Raw genomic sequence first — 18,116 nt, 5'->3', positions numbered from 1 at the left:
CATAAGATGTGGCCTGTCCTGGAAAATGTCCCATGTGTCCTGGAAAAGAATTTGGTTTCAGCCGTTACTGGGTAGAGTGTTCTATACAAGTTCATTAGGTCTAACTGGATAAAAGTATTGTTCAAATGTGCCATTTCCTTTTTTTTTTTTTTTTTTGCCATTTCCTTTTTGATCTTTTGTTTAAATGTTCTGTCAATATTGAAAGTGGTGTATTAAAGTCTCCAACTATTATTGAGCAACTATCCATTTCTCCCTTCAATTCTGTCATTTTTGCTTCATATATTTGGGGGCTCTGCTGAGAGGTGCATTTATGTTTACAATTGTTGTATCTTCTTGCTTGATGGAAAGTTTCATCAATATGCATTATCCTTCTTTGTCTCTTGTAATCTTTTTTTACTTAAAGTCTATTTTGTCTGACAATTATATAGCCACTTAAGCTCTCTTTTGATTACTGTTTACATGGAATATCCTTTTCTACCCTTCTACATTTAATTCCTTATGTCTTTTTACCTAAAGTGGCTCTCTTGTAGACAGCATGATGATGTATCATCCTTTTGCATCCAATCTACCATTCTCTGCCTTTCAATAGGGGAGTTTAATCCATTGACATTGACATCTAATAAATGAGAAGCAATAAATTACTTCTTCCATTGAGCTATTTTTCTGTATGTCTTGTATGTTTTTTGTTCCTCAACTATTCCATTATTACCTATTATGTATTTAGTTGTTTTGTAGTATACAATTTTGATTCCCTTCTTTCCTTTTTTTCTATTTTTTGTTTATCTTTTTAGTCATTGCCTTTATAATTACTCTTAACATCTTAAACTAATGATAGCCTGGTTCAGCTAGTAACAACCTAGTTGTAGCAGTCTATGACCTCTCTATTCCTGTATGTCTCTGTCCCTCCCCCTTTATGTTGTCACTGGCTCAGATTGCATTCTTACACATTGTATGCCCACTAACATAGATTCAAAATGTCATTTTACATTTTTGCAGGTAAGTCATGGGGGGTAGGGGGAGCAATTACAAACTAAAGGACAACAACACGGGATTTTATATTTACCTGTGTAGTTACCTTTACCTATGTTTTTTATTTCTCTTAATGGCTTCACATTGTTATCTAGTATTCTTTGATTTCAACCTGAAGAAAACTCTTTACCAATTAAGTATTAACTCCACATTCCCTACTCCATCCTAGTCCTGGTAATCTGAATTCTAGCATCTGACTCTATGAACTTGCATATTCATGTAAGTGAGATCCTAAATATTTGTCCTTTTGTTTCTGCCTTATTTCACTTAGCATGATATCTTCAAGGTTCATGGATGTCGTAGCATATATTAGAACTCCATCACTTTTTGCAGCTGAGTATTTATTATATGTTGTGATGGTGTGGAGCTGTAAGTACCTGTGCTGGTTTGAAGCTGTTTTGCACCCCAGAAAGGCCACGTTCTTTTAATCCATTCCTGTAGGTGTAGACTTGTGGTGGGTAGGGCCTTTTGGTTAGGTTATTTCAATTTGAGATATGACCCAGGCCTTCAAGATGGGTCTTAACCCTTTTACTGGAGCCCTTTATGAGGATAAAGGACAGAAAAAATTGAGAAAACACAGAGAAAAGCCCCAGAAGGAGCTAAGAGAGGACCCACGGAGGAAGCCACTGGAAACCAGAGCTGAAGGTAATGAAGGACCAGCAGACACCTGTCATGTGCTTCCCAGTGGACAGAGTATCCCAGATGCTGGCAGCCTTTCTTCTGAGTCCAGGTATCATCCTGTTAATGCCTTAATTTGGATATTTTCATGGCCTAAGAACTGTAAATTGTAAATTAATAAATCCCCATTGTAAAAAGTCAATTCAGGGCGGACCACTGTGGCTCAGCAGGCAGAGTTCTTGCCTGCCATACGAGAGACTCGGGTTCTTTTCCTGGTGCCTACCTATGCCAAAAAAAGAAAAGGCCAATCCATTTCTGGTATATTGCATTCTGGCAGCTTTAGCAAACCGAGGCAGTATTCCAGAAAAACTTAATCCATTCCTGGGGATGTGGATCCATTGTAAGTAAGACTTTCTGATGGAGGCTATTTCTGTTTACATATGGCCACCTCAGTATGGATCTTAGTCCTATTACTAGTCTTTTATAAACAGAATGAAATTCAGACAAAGAGAGAGAGAGAAAGCCAGAGGGAGCAATCAGAAGCTGGTCATCCACAGAACCGAGAGAGACCAAGAGAGGCCACCATGTGCATTGCCATGTGACAGAGGACCCCAGGATTAAGGAGCACCAGCTCCAATTGTCAGTGTTCGGGAAGAAAGCATTGCCTTGATGACTTTCTCTTAGCCTCAAAACCATAAGCAAATAAATTCCCGTTGTTTAACCCAAACCATGCATGGTTTTTGCTTGAGCAGCCCAGGAAACTAAAATATATGTATGTACCACATTTTGTTTATCCATTCATCTGTTGATGGGCAAATGGGTTGACATAATGGCACTGTGTACATTGCTGTGCAAATATGTTTGAGTCACTGCTCAGTTCTTTGGGGTATATACCCAGAAATGGGATTACCAGGTCATATAGAAATTCTAAACCTAGCTTTCTGAGGAATTGCTACATAATTTTGCATTCCCAACAGCATTAAATGAGCATTCCCTTTTCTCTGCATCCTCTTCAACACTTACTTTCTGCTTTTTTAAAAAAATAGTAACCATTTTAGCATATACGAAATGGTATCTCATTCTGGTTTTGATTTGCATTTCCTTAGTGGCTAATTAGATTGGGCATTTTTTCATGTACTTTTTGGCCATTTGTACATAATCTTTGAAGAATTATCTATTCAAGTCTTTAGAGCATTTTTAATTGACTTTACCTTTTTGCTGATGAGTTTAAGATCATTAATATATTCTGGATATTAAACTTTTATTAGATGTAGGGTTTCCAAATATTTTCTCCCATTCTATAGGTTGTCTTTACTTTCATAATTAAGCCCTTTGTTTTCAATTTTGATGACATACCATTTATATATATAGCTTGTGCTTTTGGTGTAAAGTATAATAAACTATTGTCTAACATAAGGTCCTGTGTGTTCTTCCAGGAGTAGTTTTATAGTTCTGGTTCTTATATTTAGGTCTTTGATCCATTTGGATTGATTTGGTATATGGTATATTCATTCATTTGCATATGGATATCCAGTTTCCCCAGCATTCTTTGTTGAAGAGATCATTCTTTCCCCATTGATATGGCACCCTTGTCAAAAATCAGTTGACTGTAGATATAAGTGCTTATTTCTGAACTCTCAATTCAATTCCATCAGTCTATATGTCCATCCTTGTGCCACTATCATGCTGTTTGGTTACTATAGCTTTGTAATAAGTTTTGAGATTGAAAAGTTTGAGCTCTCCAACTTCATTCTTCTTTTTAAAGATGGCTTTGGTTATTCAGGCCCCTTACCCTCCCATATAAATTTGATCATTGATTTTTCCATTTCTGCAAAGAATGCTGTTGGAAGTTTTATTGGGATTGTGTTGAATCTGCAAATCCCTTTGGACTTACATCTTAACAAAATTTATTCTTCCAGTCCTTCAGCACAGAATGTCCATTTACTTATTTCTTCTTTGATTTCTTTTAGCAATGTTTTGTAGTTTTCCATGTAGAAGTCCTTTATATACTTGGTTTAATTTATTCTTAGATGCTTGATTCTTTTGGTTGCTATTACAAATGAAATTTTTTTTCTTGAATTCCTTTTCAGAATTTTATTACTAGTATATAGAAACATTACTGATTTTTCCATGTTGATACTGTACCCCACCACTTTAATAAATTTGTTTATTAGCACTAGTATCTTTATTATTTATTTTTTAGGATTTTTTATATATAGGAGCATGTCATCTGGAAATAGGGAAAGTTTTTCTTCTGCCTTTCCAATTTAGATGCCTTTTACTGATTTTGGTGGTTTGCAGCCATATGTATCCCAGATAAACATGTTCTGAAACTTAATCCATTTTGTGGGTATGAACCCCATTATAAGTAGGATCTTGTGGTGAGGTTACTTAAGTTAGGGTGTGACCCAGGATTGGTCTTAATATCCTATTACTGGAGTCCTCTTAAGAGAATGAAATTTAGGCTGAGAGAAAGCCACAAGAAATAAGAAGCTCAAATCAACGAAGCTCTGAAGAGATGAGAGAGACCAGGAGATGCCACGATATACCTTACCATTTGCCAACCAAGAATTGCTGGCAGCCAGCCCCAGAATACCACAGTCTCCTGGGAGAAAGCACTGCCTTGATAATGCTTTGATTTAAGCTTTCTTTTAGCCTCGAAACCATGAGCTAATAAATTCCCACTGTTTAAACCAATCCATTTCATGGTATTTGTTTAAGCAGTCTAGGAAACTTCACTGATTCAATCTGTTGAAACGTTATGTTTCTTGAGTTAGTATAGTTTGTATGTTTCTAGGAATTTGTCCATTTTGGCTAGGTTATCTAATTTGTTGGCATCAAATTGTTCATAATATCCTCTTACATTCCTTTTTATTTTCATGGGGTCAGTAGTAACGTCCCCCGTTCCTTTCTGATTTTAGTTATGTGCACTCTTTCTTTTTCTGTTTATGAGTCTAGCTAAAGGTTTGTCAATTTTATTAATCTTTTTTAAGAACCAACTTTCCATTTCATTGATTCCCTGTATTGTTTTTTCTTAATTCTTTATTCCATTTATCTCCACTTTAATATTTATTTCTTTCCTCCTGCTCACTTGGGGTTTAGTTTGCTCTTCTTTTTCTAGTTATTCCAATTGTGATAATATCTTTTTTAATATAGGCTTTTAGAGTTATAAATTTCCTCTCGTCACTGTCTTTGCTGTACCCCATAATTCACTTATGATTTCTCCTTTGACCTATTAGTTGTTTGAGTGTGTCAATTTACATATATTTGTGCATTTTTCCAGCTCTCCCTTACTGATTTTTAGCTTCATTCCATTGTGGTCAGAGAAGATAAATTGTAGAATTTTGACATTTTTTAATTTATTGAGACTTTTTTTGTGAACAAGCATATGGTCTATCCTGGAGAATGACTCGTGCGCACTGTAGAAAAATATGTACTCAGTTGCTGTTGGATGAAGCGTTCTATATAAGTCTGTTAGGTCTGGTTGGTTTACAGTCTTGTTCATGTCCTCTACTTCATCTTTGATCTTCCAACTAGATGTTCTATTCACTATCGTAAGTCATGTATTTAAGTCTCATACTCTTAATGTAGAACCATGTATTTATCCTTCAAATATGTCAATATTTGCATCATTGATTTTGGGGCTCTGCCATGAGGTGCATATATATTTATAATTATTATGTCTTCTTGTTGAATTTATCCCATTATCAGTATATAGTGTCCTTCTTTGCCCCTGACCAGTTTTTTATTTAAAGTCTATTTTACCTAATGTTAGTATAGTTATCTCAGCTCTCTTTTGATAATTATTTGCATGGAATATTATTTTTCTCTCCTTTTACTCCTCCAAAAAGATCAGTCTCGGGCAAAACTGTGAGGTCCTCTATGTCTTTTCTGTATGCCCCTCTCCTCTCCATAAAATACACTCCCAGCCCCAATCCCAGGTGCTCTATTGTCTGCCTTAAAGCGGGTAATCTTTTGCGCCAATCCGCTTTAATTGTTTCTTACATTGCCTTAGCTATAGCACACTGCTTCTGTCTGCCTGAAGGACACATTCTGGGAGGGCAAGACAGAGGTGAGTGTCCTGGTTCAGGCTTTCAGGCTGCCACCTGATAGAGTGGCACTGACATCCAGGCACTGCGCATGTACACAGGGGTTATTCTGTACACGAACTGCTGGGAGGTTTTTATTTGTTTGTTTTTAAATTTTTAACTGTTATTTTAAAGTACTTACAGGACAAACTTAAGGACAGTTACAAAGATGATACAAACCCCATCCAGAGAAATCCGGCATCCCCCAACTCAACCCCAGCCGCACCCCAGATACCCAGCTTTACCATGGTCCATTGTCTGCTAAATAATTTAGCCATAGGTGATTTAGAGGCATCCATGAAAGGTATGAGATCCTTCTTCATCCATTTTAAAGCCCTGAGTTTTTTGTTTTGGTTTGTTTTGGGGGGGGCATGGGCAGGCACCAGGAATCAACCCGTGTCTCTGGCATGGCAGGTGAGAATTCTGCCACTGAGCCACCGTGGCACCATCCTAAAGCCCTGGGTTTTAACACACAGATGGATATTTATGTGCATTTTAATTTGTGTGATGATGTAAGACTTGTCTTTTTCTATGGCTTTAGAGAAAACCAAAGAAAATGGGGGAAAATGAAGAAGGGTGGTATGAAGCAGGAGCCATTTGCAGCACATGAACTTTAATCTTCAAATGTAATAAGATGTCCCTTATTTTCATGAGGTATTGTATGAGAAGACTTAAAACAACCAAATAGGAAGCTGTGCTTACAGGGATGTGCCTACTGCTTCAAATAACTGAAGGGCTGTTGTGTGGAATATAGCAGTTTGACTTGTTTGGGGCAGCACGTGGCACTAGAATCAACAGATAGAAACTCCAGGTGGAAAGATTTCAACCCCATGTAACAATGGATTTTTTTCAGGAGATAATGAGTTCCTGACAAAGACATTTAAGCATAGGTAGATATCGAAGGAATACCTAAGACAGGAATAACGTTTCAGGTGAATGATTGATTGTGTTGATCAGTGATTCCCAAACCTGACTAGTCATCCGAATCACATGGCTTCAGGAATATTTATTTTTAATGATCTCCCCAGGTAATTCTGATAATTCATTAGTTTGGGAACTAATGTCATTAGAAACCTTTAAGTTTTTTTTGTTGGGAGGTTTTCGATTTATTCTTTATCTCTTAACTTGTTATAGGTCTGTCTAGAGTTTCCATTTCTTCTTGGGTCGGTTCAGGTAATTTGTATGTGTCTAGGAATCTGTACTTTTCATCTACTTTATCTCGTTTGTTGGTGTACAATTGTTCCTCATATCCTCTTATAATCCTTTTTTATTTCTTATAATCCTTTTTACTTTTCTAAGGTCAGTAGTAATGGCCCCCCTTTCATTCTCGATTTTACTTGTGTCCCTGCTCTTATTTTTTTTATTTGTCAGTCTAGCTAAAAGTTTTTTGTTTTATTGATCTTTTGAAACAACCAACTTTTGGGTTTTTTTCTCTATTTCATTTATCTCTGTAATAATCTTTACTACTTTCTTCCTTCTGCTAACTTTTGGATTAGTTTGCTGTTTTTGTAATTCCTTTAGGTGTGAGGTTGGATTATTAATTTGTGTTCTTTTCTATTAATGCAGGCATTTACAGCTATAAATTTCCCTCTGAGCATGGCCTTCACTGAATCCTGTATGTTTTGGTGGTTGTGTTTTTGTTTGTATTTGTCTGTAGGTGTTTTCTAATTCCCTTTGTGATTTCTTCTTTGACTCGTTGTTTGTTTAAACATGTACTGTTTAATTTCCACATATTTGTAAATTTTCCAGTTTTCCTTTTGTTATCAATTTCTAGCTTCTTTTCATTGTGGTCAAGGAAGATACTTTGTATCATTTCAACATGTTTAAATTTATTAAGATTTTATTTGTGTCCTAACATATGATCTATCCTGAAGAATGTCCCACATACACCTGAGAGAAATGTGTATTCCACAGTTACTGGGTAACAGTTTTTTTATGTATATTTCCACTAATGTAATTGTTTTGGGGTGTTGTTCAAATCCTCTTTCCTTACTGATTTGCTGCCTGGTTGTTGTATGCATCAGTGAATGTGGGAGTACTGAAGTCTCCAACTATTGTTGTAGAACTGTCTGTTTTGCTGTGCAATTCTGTATTTGCTTCACAGATTTGGGACATCAGAGTTGTAAATATATATTTTTTATATCTTGTGATGGATTGATTTCTCAATATATCATGTCCTTTGTCTTGTAATAAACTTTCTTAAAGTCTGTTTGCCTGCTATTAGTACAGCAACTCTGTTTTGATTACTGTTTGCATGGACTATCTTTTTCATCCTTTTATTCTCAACCTATTTGGTTCTTTAGATCTTAAGTCAGTCTCCTATAAACAGCATATAGTTGGATCATGTTTTATCCACTCTGCCAGTGTCTGCTTTTTAACTGGAGAGTTTACTCCATCTACATTTGAATTACTGATGAGGAAGGACTTCTGCAATTTTGCTGTTTGTTTTCTATATGTTGTAAATATTTTTATTTTCTGTTCCTCCTTAGTGCCTTCTTTTTTTTTTCCTGCAGTTACTCACTTTTTTTTTTAATTAATTAACGGAAAAAAAGAAATTAACCCAACGTTTAGAAATCATACCATTCTACATATGCATTCAGTAGTTCTTAACATCATCACATAGATGCATGATCATCGTTTCTTAGTACATTTGCATCAGTTTAGAAGAACTAGCAACACAACAGAAAAAGATATAGAATGTTAATATAGAGAAAAAAATGAAAGTAATAATAATAGTAAAACAAAAAACAAAAACAAAACAAAACAAAACAAAAACCTATAGCTCAGATGCAACTTCATTCAGTGTTTTAACATGATTACTTTACAATTAATACCTGTGTTTTTTGTTTGTTAACTTTTTTTTTTTTTTTTTTTTGGTGGGGGGGAAGCACGATTCAGGAATTGAAACCCGGGTCTTCTGCATGAAAGGTAATTGTCCATGAACTTTTTTTTTTTTTCATGGGCAGACACTGGGAATCGAACCTGGGTCTCCGGCATAGCAGGCTAGAACTCTGCTGCTGAGCCACCATCACCTGCCCCTTTTAGTGCCTTCTTTGTGTGTAACTTTTTCTAGTGTACACATTTTGATTCCCTTCTCATTTCCTTTTCTCCATATGTTTTAGTTATTTTCTTAGTTGTTACCTTGGGGATTAAAAATAGCATCTTAAATTAGTAGCATTGTAGTTTGAATAATACCAATGTAGATTCAGTGCTACACAAACCCTCCTGTATACCTCCACCTCTCCCCTGCACATTGTTATTGTCACTGATCATACCTCTCTATATTGTGTCGTTAGCATAGATTTATAATTATTGTTTTATACATTTGTCTTTTAAATTGTAAAGAAAGAGTGCTTGCCTCGGTGGCTCATCTACTAAAATTGGAATGATACAGAGAAGATTAGCATGGCTCCTGCACAAGGATGACACACAGATTCTTGAAGCATTCCATATTTTTTAAAAAAAATTATGAAGGAAGAGAAAGACAGGTTAATGCCAAATTATAGGGCGATGCAAGGGTAGCTCAGTTGTAGAATGATTGCCTCGCATGCAGGAAACCCGGGTTCAGTTCCCAGAGTCTGCTCATGCAGAAACACAATCTTCAATGGGTAAACATATTCCTCAGTTCTGCGTTGTTCTTATGGAGTTTCTGAATGGCAGTGGAGCATACTGCACAATCTCTATGCAGACAGATGAACTGTAGAAACTCATCACTACCCGCCAAGAAACCCCCATGAGAGTGGTTAACCTGCGGAACTGAAACGGGCCGGGTCAGTGCACTGCTTTATATGGCCTCAGTATTACTGGATTGAAGAACTGCTGCTTCTTATCGGGAGGCTCATTGCATTTCCCATTACTCCCAACTTAACACTCAAAGCGCAGGGTTTCAAGTGGAGTGGATTGAGGTTTCTTTACATCATTTCTGTATTCGATTTTTTTTAATTCTTTCATTACCCTATTGAAGTGTTTTTAACTAAATTGGCATGGCTTGAATGGACCACCCAGCTCCTATGGAAGTCACGTGCAAAAACATGAGATATCGCATCATACATAATCCAACCAATACAACCTTAAACAAGTTTATCGAGGAACTCAAGTACGGAGTCAGCACGATAGTAAGAGTAGGTAAAGCAACTTACAACAATGCTCTTATGGAGAAAGAAAGCATTCATGTTCTTGATTGGCCTTTTGATGGTGGTGCAACACCATCTGATCAGAATGTTGATGATTGGTTAAGTCTTGTAAAAATTAAGTTTCATGAAGATCTGGTGGCTGCATTGCCATTCATTGTGTGGCAGGTCTTGGGAGAGCAGCAGAGCTTGTTGCCCCACCACTGAGTGAAGGCGGAATGAAATATGAAGACGCAGTATGGTTCATAAGACAAAAGCTGCATGGAGCTTTTAACAAGCAACTTTCATATTTGGAGAAGTATCATCCTAAGATGCAGCTGTGCTTCAAAGGCTCCAGTGGTCACAGAAACAACTGTTGCATTCAGTAAAACGGGGGTGCCTGATGCTATGGCCTTGGAAGTAGAACTTGAGAGAGGAAGGACCTAATGAGAGAAGAAGGACCTAATTTGTCACATGTATTAGCCAACATGTTGGTGACTAAGTCCAGGGAAGCTTCCATAGGAGTACTGAAAAGCAGTTTTACCATGCTACACGTTTGGGCTACAGTCAGCCTGTTTGGACCCTTAGCAAAAAATTCTTGCTGGTCAACATTTAAAATGGGCTTGCCATTTGTAACAGTTGACCTTTCCTGAAATCATGCTGTATTGTATTATAAGCCATCTTTAAATCTCTTCTCATGCCAGAATTTTATCAATATATAAGAAATTTAGAGATTAGGTGCCAAAATACCCAGCACAATATTTGTATATTTTCAGTATCATAAAGAACTTAAAATCCCAGCAACTATAACACTCTAGACCTTATGTGGTTTATTCTTCAGTCATTTCAAACATTGAAAGTAGCACCTGTATGGTTATTTTCCTGTTTACTGTATGTTTACATATCCCACATTCGTTCCAGTATACATAAAGTTTGCACAGCGATAGAATTTTGTTAGATTTTTACCAACTCTTATGGTGATTTTTTAATGTCTATCTATAACTCATTTTGTGACATTAGAGGAAACCTCCATTTTGAAAATCTACAGTGTACAGAAACACGTCTTTAATGTCTCCAGACAAAAAAAAAATTACAGTTAATTTAATGTATACACTTTGGGGTACAACTTAACCAGGAAGATATGACAAATGGAAGGGGGTTATTAAATATTTTTTAGTAAAATGTTGCTTTTGTTTTATTCAGAACATGTAGGATATGCACTTTAATTTTAGTAATTTTTAAGATGCTTTGTTGGGGTAGCTACAATAATTCTTAATCAAAATTTCTGAAATTCTCATAATTTTTTCCCTTATCTGTTGAAAGTTGTTTATCAACTATTATTTTTGTTTGGTGTGATTTTTTTTTTCCTTTTTTTCCCAACCTCTTGCAAAAAAGAAGTAAGTTTCTGCTAGTGATTCAGCAGACATCTACTATTTTACATGCCTTTTGAGCTGTGTGTGACTTAATATTTGGATACTTTATAATTTGTTTTATTTTGTAATTGATAAATGGTGATGTGTATTAAAATTAGTTCAGCCATATATTTATACTGTCAGGGAATGTATGGTTATAGTTCTGTGAGAGAAATAATTTGTCCGTGTTCACCAGCTTGTAAAAACTTAGTGTGAGAGCTTAAACATCTAAATAAATAATGAAATGCAAAAATAATAATAATAATAACATATTACAAGAATATTGACTTTTATGTTCACGGTGTGGTTTCTTTTACCAGTTTATTTCTTCATAGTGCTTTGAGTTACTATCCAATGTCCTTTCATTTTAGCCTGTAGGACTCCCTTTAACATTCTTGTAAGACAGGTCTACTAATAATGAGCTCCCTTAGCTATGGCTTAAGTGGAAATGTCTTAATTTCTTCTTCATTCTTTAAGGATAGTTTTGTTGGGTATAGAATATACAGTTTTTATCTTTCAGCACGTTAAATATGTCAACCCATTGCCTTCTGGCCTCCAGATTTTTTTTTTTAATATATATAAGAAATCAACACTCAATCTAATTGAGTATCCCTTGGATGTGATGAATTGCTTCTCTCTTGCTGCTCTGAGGATTTTCTTTGTTTTTGTCTTTTGACAATTTGACTATAATGTGTCCCAAAGTGGATCTCTGTGGGTTCATTGAGATTCTTGAATGTGTAGACTTGTGTCTTTCATCAAATTTGGGAATTCGGGAGCCATTATTTCCTCAAATATTTTTCTTCCCCTTTCTCTTTTCCAAGTAGGCTCCAGTGACGTCTGTTAGTGCACTTGATGGTGTCTCAGGTCTCTGAGGCTCTGCTCATCTTCACTGCTTTCTCTCTGTTCCTTGATCTGGATGATCTCAATTGGCCTGTCTTCAACTGTGTTGATTCTTTCTTTTGCTTAAATCTGCTGCTGATCCCCTCGAGTCATGTTTTCATTTCAGTTATTGTATTTTTCCTCTCCAGAATTTCATAAAGAACTTTTTACTTTCCATCTCTTTCATGATACTCTCTATTTGGTGAGACAATATTCTCCTGATTTCCTTTATCTCTCTGTCCATGGTTTCATTGTGCTTTTTGAGCATATTTAGAACAGTTGATTTAAAATCTCTGTGTAGTAAGTCCAATGTATGAGCTTCCTCCAGGACAGTTTTCATTAAAATATTTTTCTGTGATTGAACCATACATTCTCCTTTCTTTGCATGCCTCATAATTTTTTGTTGAAACTGGACATTTACAATATTATAATGTGGTAACTCTGGAAATCACATTTTCCCTAATTTCCATTGTTTATCGTCCCTGTTCACTGTGAATTTTAATTGTCCGGTGATTTTTATAAACCATTTTTGTAAAGACCATATTCTTTCTCCTGTGTGGTCATTGAAATTTGGTGCATTGGTTTAGTGGTCAGTTCATGGTTCGACAGAAATCTCCTTAAATACCTGGGGCCAATAATGAAGTTAAAAAAAAAAAAAAAAGGAGGACTTCCGGGCCAAGATGGCAGCTTAGCAATGCGTGCATTTTAGTTCGTCCTCCAGAACAACTAGTAAATAACCAGAAACAATACAGAACAGCTCCTGGGGGCACATCAGTGACTGGACACACAGCATACCACAGTCTGGACCAGCTGTACCGACGGCGAACCACCCCAGAACCGTGAGTTCCCCAAGCCGCGGCTGCTGGTGCCCCACCCCACGGCTGCTTCCCAGAGGGGAAAGGAAAGAGACTTTACCAGCAGCAGGGGCTGAGCCCAACCAAACACCAATTTTGGAATTAATTAACAAATTCTGACTACTAAAAATAGGCCCCCAGCTCAGGTGAACCTGGTCAAAGCAGAGGTCGCTCATTTTTGCTCTGGCGCCAAGAGGGCAGGGCTGACTGAAAAAGGAAAAAAAGAGAAGAAAACAGGTTTTTGTGGCTGTGTTTCTACAAAGGCTTGACTGCCTCTGGATACAACACAACTGCCCCAGGCTGCAACTACCCCAGGCATAGGCAGAAACAAACTCGTTTTGAGGGCTTGTCTGGAAGCTGTGCCTTCCCCAGGGGAGGGGTGGGCCCGACCCAGGTGGAATCCCTCTCTCAAGGAATTTAGACACCAGGGCTTGGTAATTTGAAGCCATTAAAACCAGCCTACAACCTCTCCTCTGTCTCCACCACACCCCCAACCAAAGTTTAAGGTACCACATTATCTTATGCTGGTGGGACCTGCAGGCAGACAAGCACCACATACTGGGCAGGATAAGAAAAACAGAGTCCAGAGACTTCACAGGAAAGTCTTTCAACCTGCTGGGTCTCACCCTCAGGGAAAACCAGTGCAGGTGAATTTTTCCTCCTCATAGGAGGTCAGTTTGGTCTGGGAAAATCCAGCTGGGGTCTATAATACCTATGTAGACCCTCCTCAGGGTAGGGGGAAAAAGGCATCATACAAGCAGGGCAAGAAACAAGAAAACAAGAACTGAAAAATTCTCTGTTAAAACTTAAGCTAGAGGTCCATAATAAGCTGAACTGAATGTCAAAGAACAGAGAGACAACAAATTCATCCAGCAAGAAAACCCTAGGTAAAAGAAGTGAAAGCAATCTCCAGAATAAACTAAGTAAGGTAATTAAATGCCTAGACACCAGCAAAAAATAACAGATCACACTAGGAAAATTGAAGATATGGCCCAGTCAAAGGAACAAACCAACAATTCAAATGAGATACAGGAGTTGAAGCAATTAATTCAGAATATACAAACAGACATGGAAAACCTCATCAAAAACCAGATCAATGAATTGAGGGAGGATATAAAGAAGGCAAGGAATTAACAAAAAGAAGAACACGAAAGTCTGAAACAATAAATCACAGAACTTAAGGAATGAAAGTCACGGTAGAAGAGATGAAAAAAACAATGGAAACCTACAATGGTAGATTTAGAGAGACAGAACACAGGATTAGTGAACTGGAGGATGGAACATCTGAAATCCAGCAAGAAAAAGAAACTATAGGGAAAAAATGGAAAAATATGAGCAGGGACTCAGGGAATTGAAAGACAATATGAAGCACATGAATATACGTGTTGTGGGTATCCCAGAAGGAGAAGAGAAGGGAAAAGGCGGGAAAAAAACTAATGGAGGAAATTATCACTGAAAATTTCCCAACTCTTATGAAAGACTTAAAATTACAGATCCAAGAAGTGCAGCATACCCCAAAGAGAATAGATCCAAATAGATGTACACCAAGACATTTACTAATCAGCATGTGAGAGGTCGAAGAGAAAGAGAGAATCTTGAAAGCAGCAAGAGAAAAGCAATCCATCACATACAAGAGAAGCCCAATAAGACTATGCGTAGATCTCTCAGCAGACACCATGGAAGCAAGAAGACAGTGGGATGATATATTTAAATTATTAAAGAAGAAAAACTGCCAACCAAGAATTCTATATCTAGAAAAATTGTCCTTCAAAAATGAGGGAGAAATTAAAACATTTTCAGACCAAAAAATCACTGAGAGAATTTGTGACCAAGAGACCAGCTCTGCAAGAAATACTAAAGGGAGCACTAGAGACAGATACAAAAGGACAGAAGAGAGAGGTGTGGAGAAGAGTGTAGAAAGGAAAACTATGAGTAAAGGTAAAAAGAAGGAAAAATAGATATGAAATATAAAATCCAGAAGGCAAAATAGTAGAAGAAAGTACTACCCATGCAGTAATAACACTAAATGTTAATGGATTAAACTCCCCAATCAAAAGACATAGTCTGGCAGAATGGATTAAAAAACAGGACCCATCTATATGCTGTCTCTACTCAAAGGACATGAGGGCAAGGACACAAATGGACATTTGCACACCAGTGTTTATAGCAGCATTATTTACAATTACCAAGAGATGGAAACAGCCAAAATGTCCATCAACAGACGAGTGGCAAAACAAACTGTGGCATATACGTAGGATGGAATATTATGCAGCTGTAAGACAGAATAAAGTTATGAAGTATGTAAAAACATGGATGGACCTTAAGGACATTATGCTGAATGTGATTAGCCAAAAGCAAAAGGACAAATACTGTATGGTCTCACTGATATGAACTGACATTAGTGAATAAACTTGGAATATTTCGTTGGTAACAGAGACCATCAGGAGATAGAAATAGGGTAAGATATTAGGTAATTGGAGCTGAAGGGATACAGATTGTGCAACAGGACTGAATATAAAAACTCAGAAATGGACAGCATAATACTACCTAACTCTCGTACAATTATGTTAAAACACTGAATGAAGCTGCATGTGAGAATGATGGAGGAGGGCTGGGGGCATAAATGAAATCACAAAGAAAGACAGACAATAAAGATTGAGATGGTATAATCTAGGAATGCCTAGAGTGTATAATGATAGTGATTAAATGTACAAATTTAAAAATGTTTTTACACGAGGAAGAACAAAGTAATGTCATTACTGCAGGGTGCTGAAAATAGATGGTAATTAATATTTTAAAATTTCAACTTATGTGTGAGACTATAGCAAAAAATGTTTATTTGGTACAAAATTTATTTTTTGACTAGTGCATCTCCTAATATAACTTATGTAGAGTTGGTTGAACACCATAAGTGCATGGAACCTTGAGTAGGATGTGAGATTTTGTTGGTTTGTCCAGGGTGATGCCCCGATGAATCCCAGAGGGATTTGATCAGTGAGTGGAAAAGTATTTGCAAAGCCCCCTTCAGGGAATGGTGAGAACCGGGGAAAATTCAACCTCCCCAAGTTGAATTCTTGTATTCTCACAAGCAGTGTGGACAACCAAAGCTATAGGCTGAGCCCCCAGTCTTGGGGTTTGTTCATATGAAACATAACCCCACAAAGGATAGGTCAAGCCTACTTAAAATTAGGCCTAAGAGTCACCCCCAAGAGAACCTCTTTTGTTGCTCAGATGTGGCCTCTCTCTCCAGCCAACACAACGAGCAAACTCACCACCCTCCCCCTGTCTACGTGGGACGACTCTCAGGGATGTGGACCTTCCTCGCAACTTGAGACACAAATCCCAGAATGAGCTGAGACCCAGCATCAAGGGATTGAGAAAACCTTCCCGACCAAAAGGGGGAAAAGTGAAATGAGACAAAGTGTCAATGGCTGAGAGATTCCAAACAGTCAAGAGGTTATCCTGGTGGTTATTCTTACGCATTAAGTAGGTATCACCTTGTTATTCAAGATGTAATGGAGAGGCTGGAGGGAACTGCCTGAAAATGTAGAGCTGAGTTCCAGTAGCCATGTTTCTTGAGGATGATTGTATAATGATATAGCTTTCACAGTGTGATTGTGTGATTGTGAAAACCTTGTGTCTAATGCTCCTTTTATCTGCCTTGTCAACAGATGAGAGGAACATATGGAATAAAAACAAATAATAGGGGGAGCAAATGCTAAAATAAATTCAGTTTGAAATGCTAATGATAAATGAAAGGAAGGGGTAAGGGGTATGGTATGTAAAATTTTTCTTTTTTTCTGTTTTCGTTTTATTTTTCTGTTGTCTTTTTATTTCTTTTTCTGAATTGATGCAAATGTTCTAAGAAATGATCATGATGATGAATATGCAACTATGTGATGATATTGTGAATTACTGATTTGTATGTAGAACAGAATAAGCATATATTAAAAACGTTTCTTTCTTGTAATTTTTTTAATTAATAAAAAATTAAAAATATATATGTATAACGAAAATAAATTAAATAAATACATATATAACAAGCAAAATTGACAGAAAAAAAAGTTTAAGAATCCTGCTGGTGTGCACCCTTACAGGAGCAGACTTTTGCAAATGGAGTTTTACAGTTTGTATTTTAAAAATTGTATGTTTATAGCAGTATGCAGAAAAGTGAATGACAAAAAATATATACATGTACATTATAAAACTTCTGGAAATTTTACCGAACTATAAAGAAGGAAAAAAGAATCAACTCTACATTGAGAGAGGAGAAACGTGGGAGTCTTTATTCACCTGTTTGGTTTTTTTTTTTTCAAACAAAAATGGAAAATATACACCTTCATTTTTAGTCCATATTTTTACATTATCATTATAAACATTTTCCATTGTGGTTTTTAAGGTCTTTCAAAACAGCACCCCCTAAGTTATTTCTCATCAAAGCTATATTTGAGTGTTTCATAATTTGTTAAGGATTTGTCTGGATTTGGTTGTTTCCAGTTTTTACCATAACAGAACCAACAAGAGGATGGTCTTTGTAAGGACTGACATATACCCCTCCCTCCCCACAGGCTCTGGGGTCCCAGAGAGGGGGTCCCAGAGAGGAGGTCCCTGGCCTGCCCCAGGCCTGCCCTGCCTCTGCCTCCATCAGCCTCTGTCTCACTTGGAGCCCCTTTTCCTGCCGCTGACGCCCACCTCCACCCCTTCCCAGCATGTGGCATTGGCATTAGGTCCCCTTTACCAGTCGGGTGACCCAGACCCCCAGGCTCTGGCCTGTCCCCTCCTCCCTGGGCTGGGCAGCTCCCCTCCACTGCTTCCTGGGGGTGCCGTGGGCTTCCCTTATACGTATTGGTAGTATCTCTCTTTGAATCACACCCATGGGCTCATAACTTCCCGTCTCTGTCCTGTTTAAGGCTTTTCACCCAGAATTCAACTTTGTCCAAAATGCGTTTTATGGCCTTTCCCTCGGGACCCAGCTCCAGCCCCTCTCATGCACTCTGACACTCAGCAGCGGCCAAGAGCTCTGGTTCTGCCCCCAGCCTGCCCGTCACCTCACAGCAGCCACCTCCCCATCTAGGTGTGGACCAAGATGGCTCCTCTCTTCTTGCCTGGCTGCTCTGGTCACTGGCT

The 18,116-nt window shown here is 37.5% G+C and overlaps 1 protein-coding gene, 1 non-coding gene and 1 pseudogene across 4 annotated transcripts in view; all 3 read left to right on the top strand.

Annotated features, from left to right (window-relative positions):
- The window catches only part of SPATC1 (spermatogenesis and centriole associated 1), a 55,903-nt gene that overhangs the window by 18,544 nt on the left and 19,243 nt on the right, over positions 1–18,116 (top strand). The window lies entirely within an intron of this gene.
- On the top strand, positions 9,086–9,192 carry LOC143689156 (U6 spliceosomal RNA). Its single transcript, XR_013178620.1, has one exon. It is a non-coding gene; the product is annotated as a U6 spliceosomal RNA (small nuclear RNA).
- Positions 9,259–10,638, top strand: LOC143686175 (protein tyrosine phosphatase type IVA 1 pseudogene; annotated as a pseudogene).

The sequence above is a fragment of the Tamandua tetradactyla genome, chromosome 6, assembly GCF_023851605.1.
Source record: "Tamandua tetradactyla isolate mTamTet1 chromosome 6, mTamTet1.pri, whole genome shotgun sequence".
Classification (NCBI taxonomy): Eukaryota; Metazoa; Chordata; class Mammalia; order Pilosa; family Myrmecophagidae; genus Tamandua; species Tamandua tetradactyla.
This window is presented reverse-complemented; position numbering and strand designations above follow the sequence as displayed.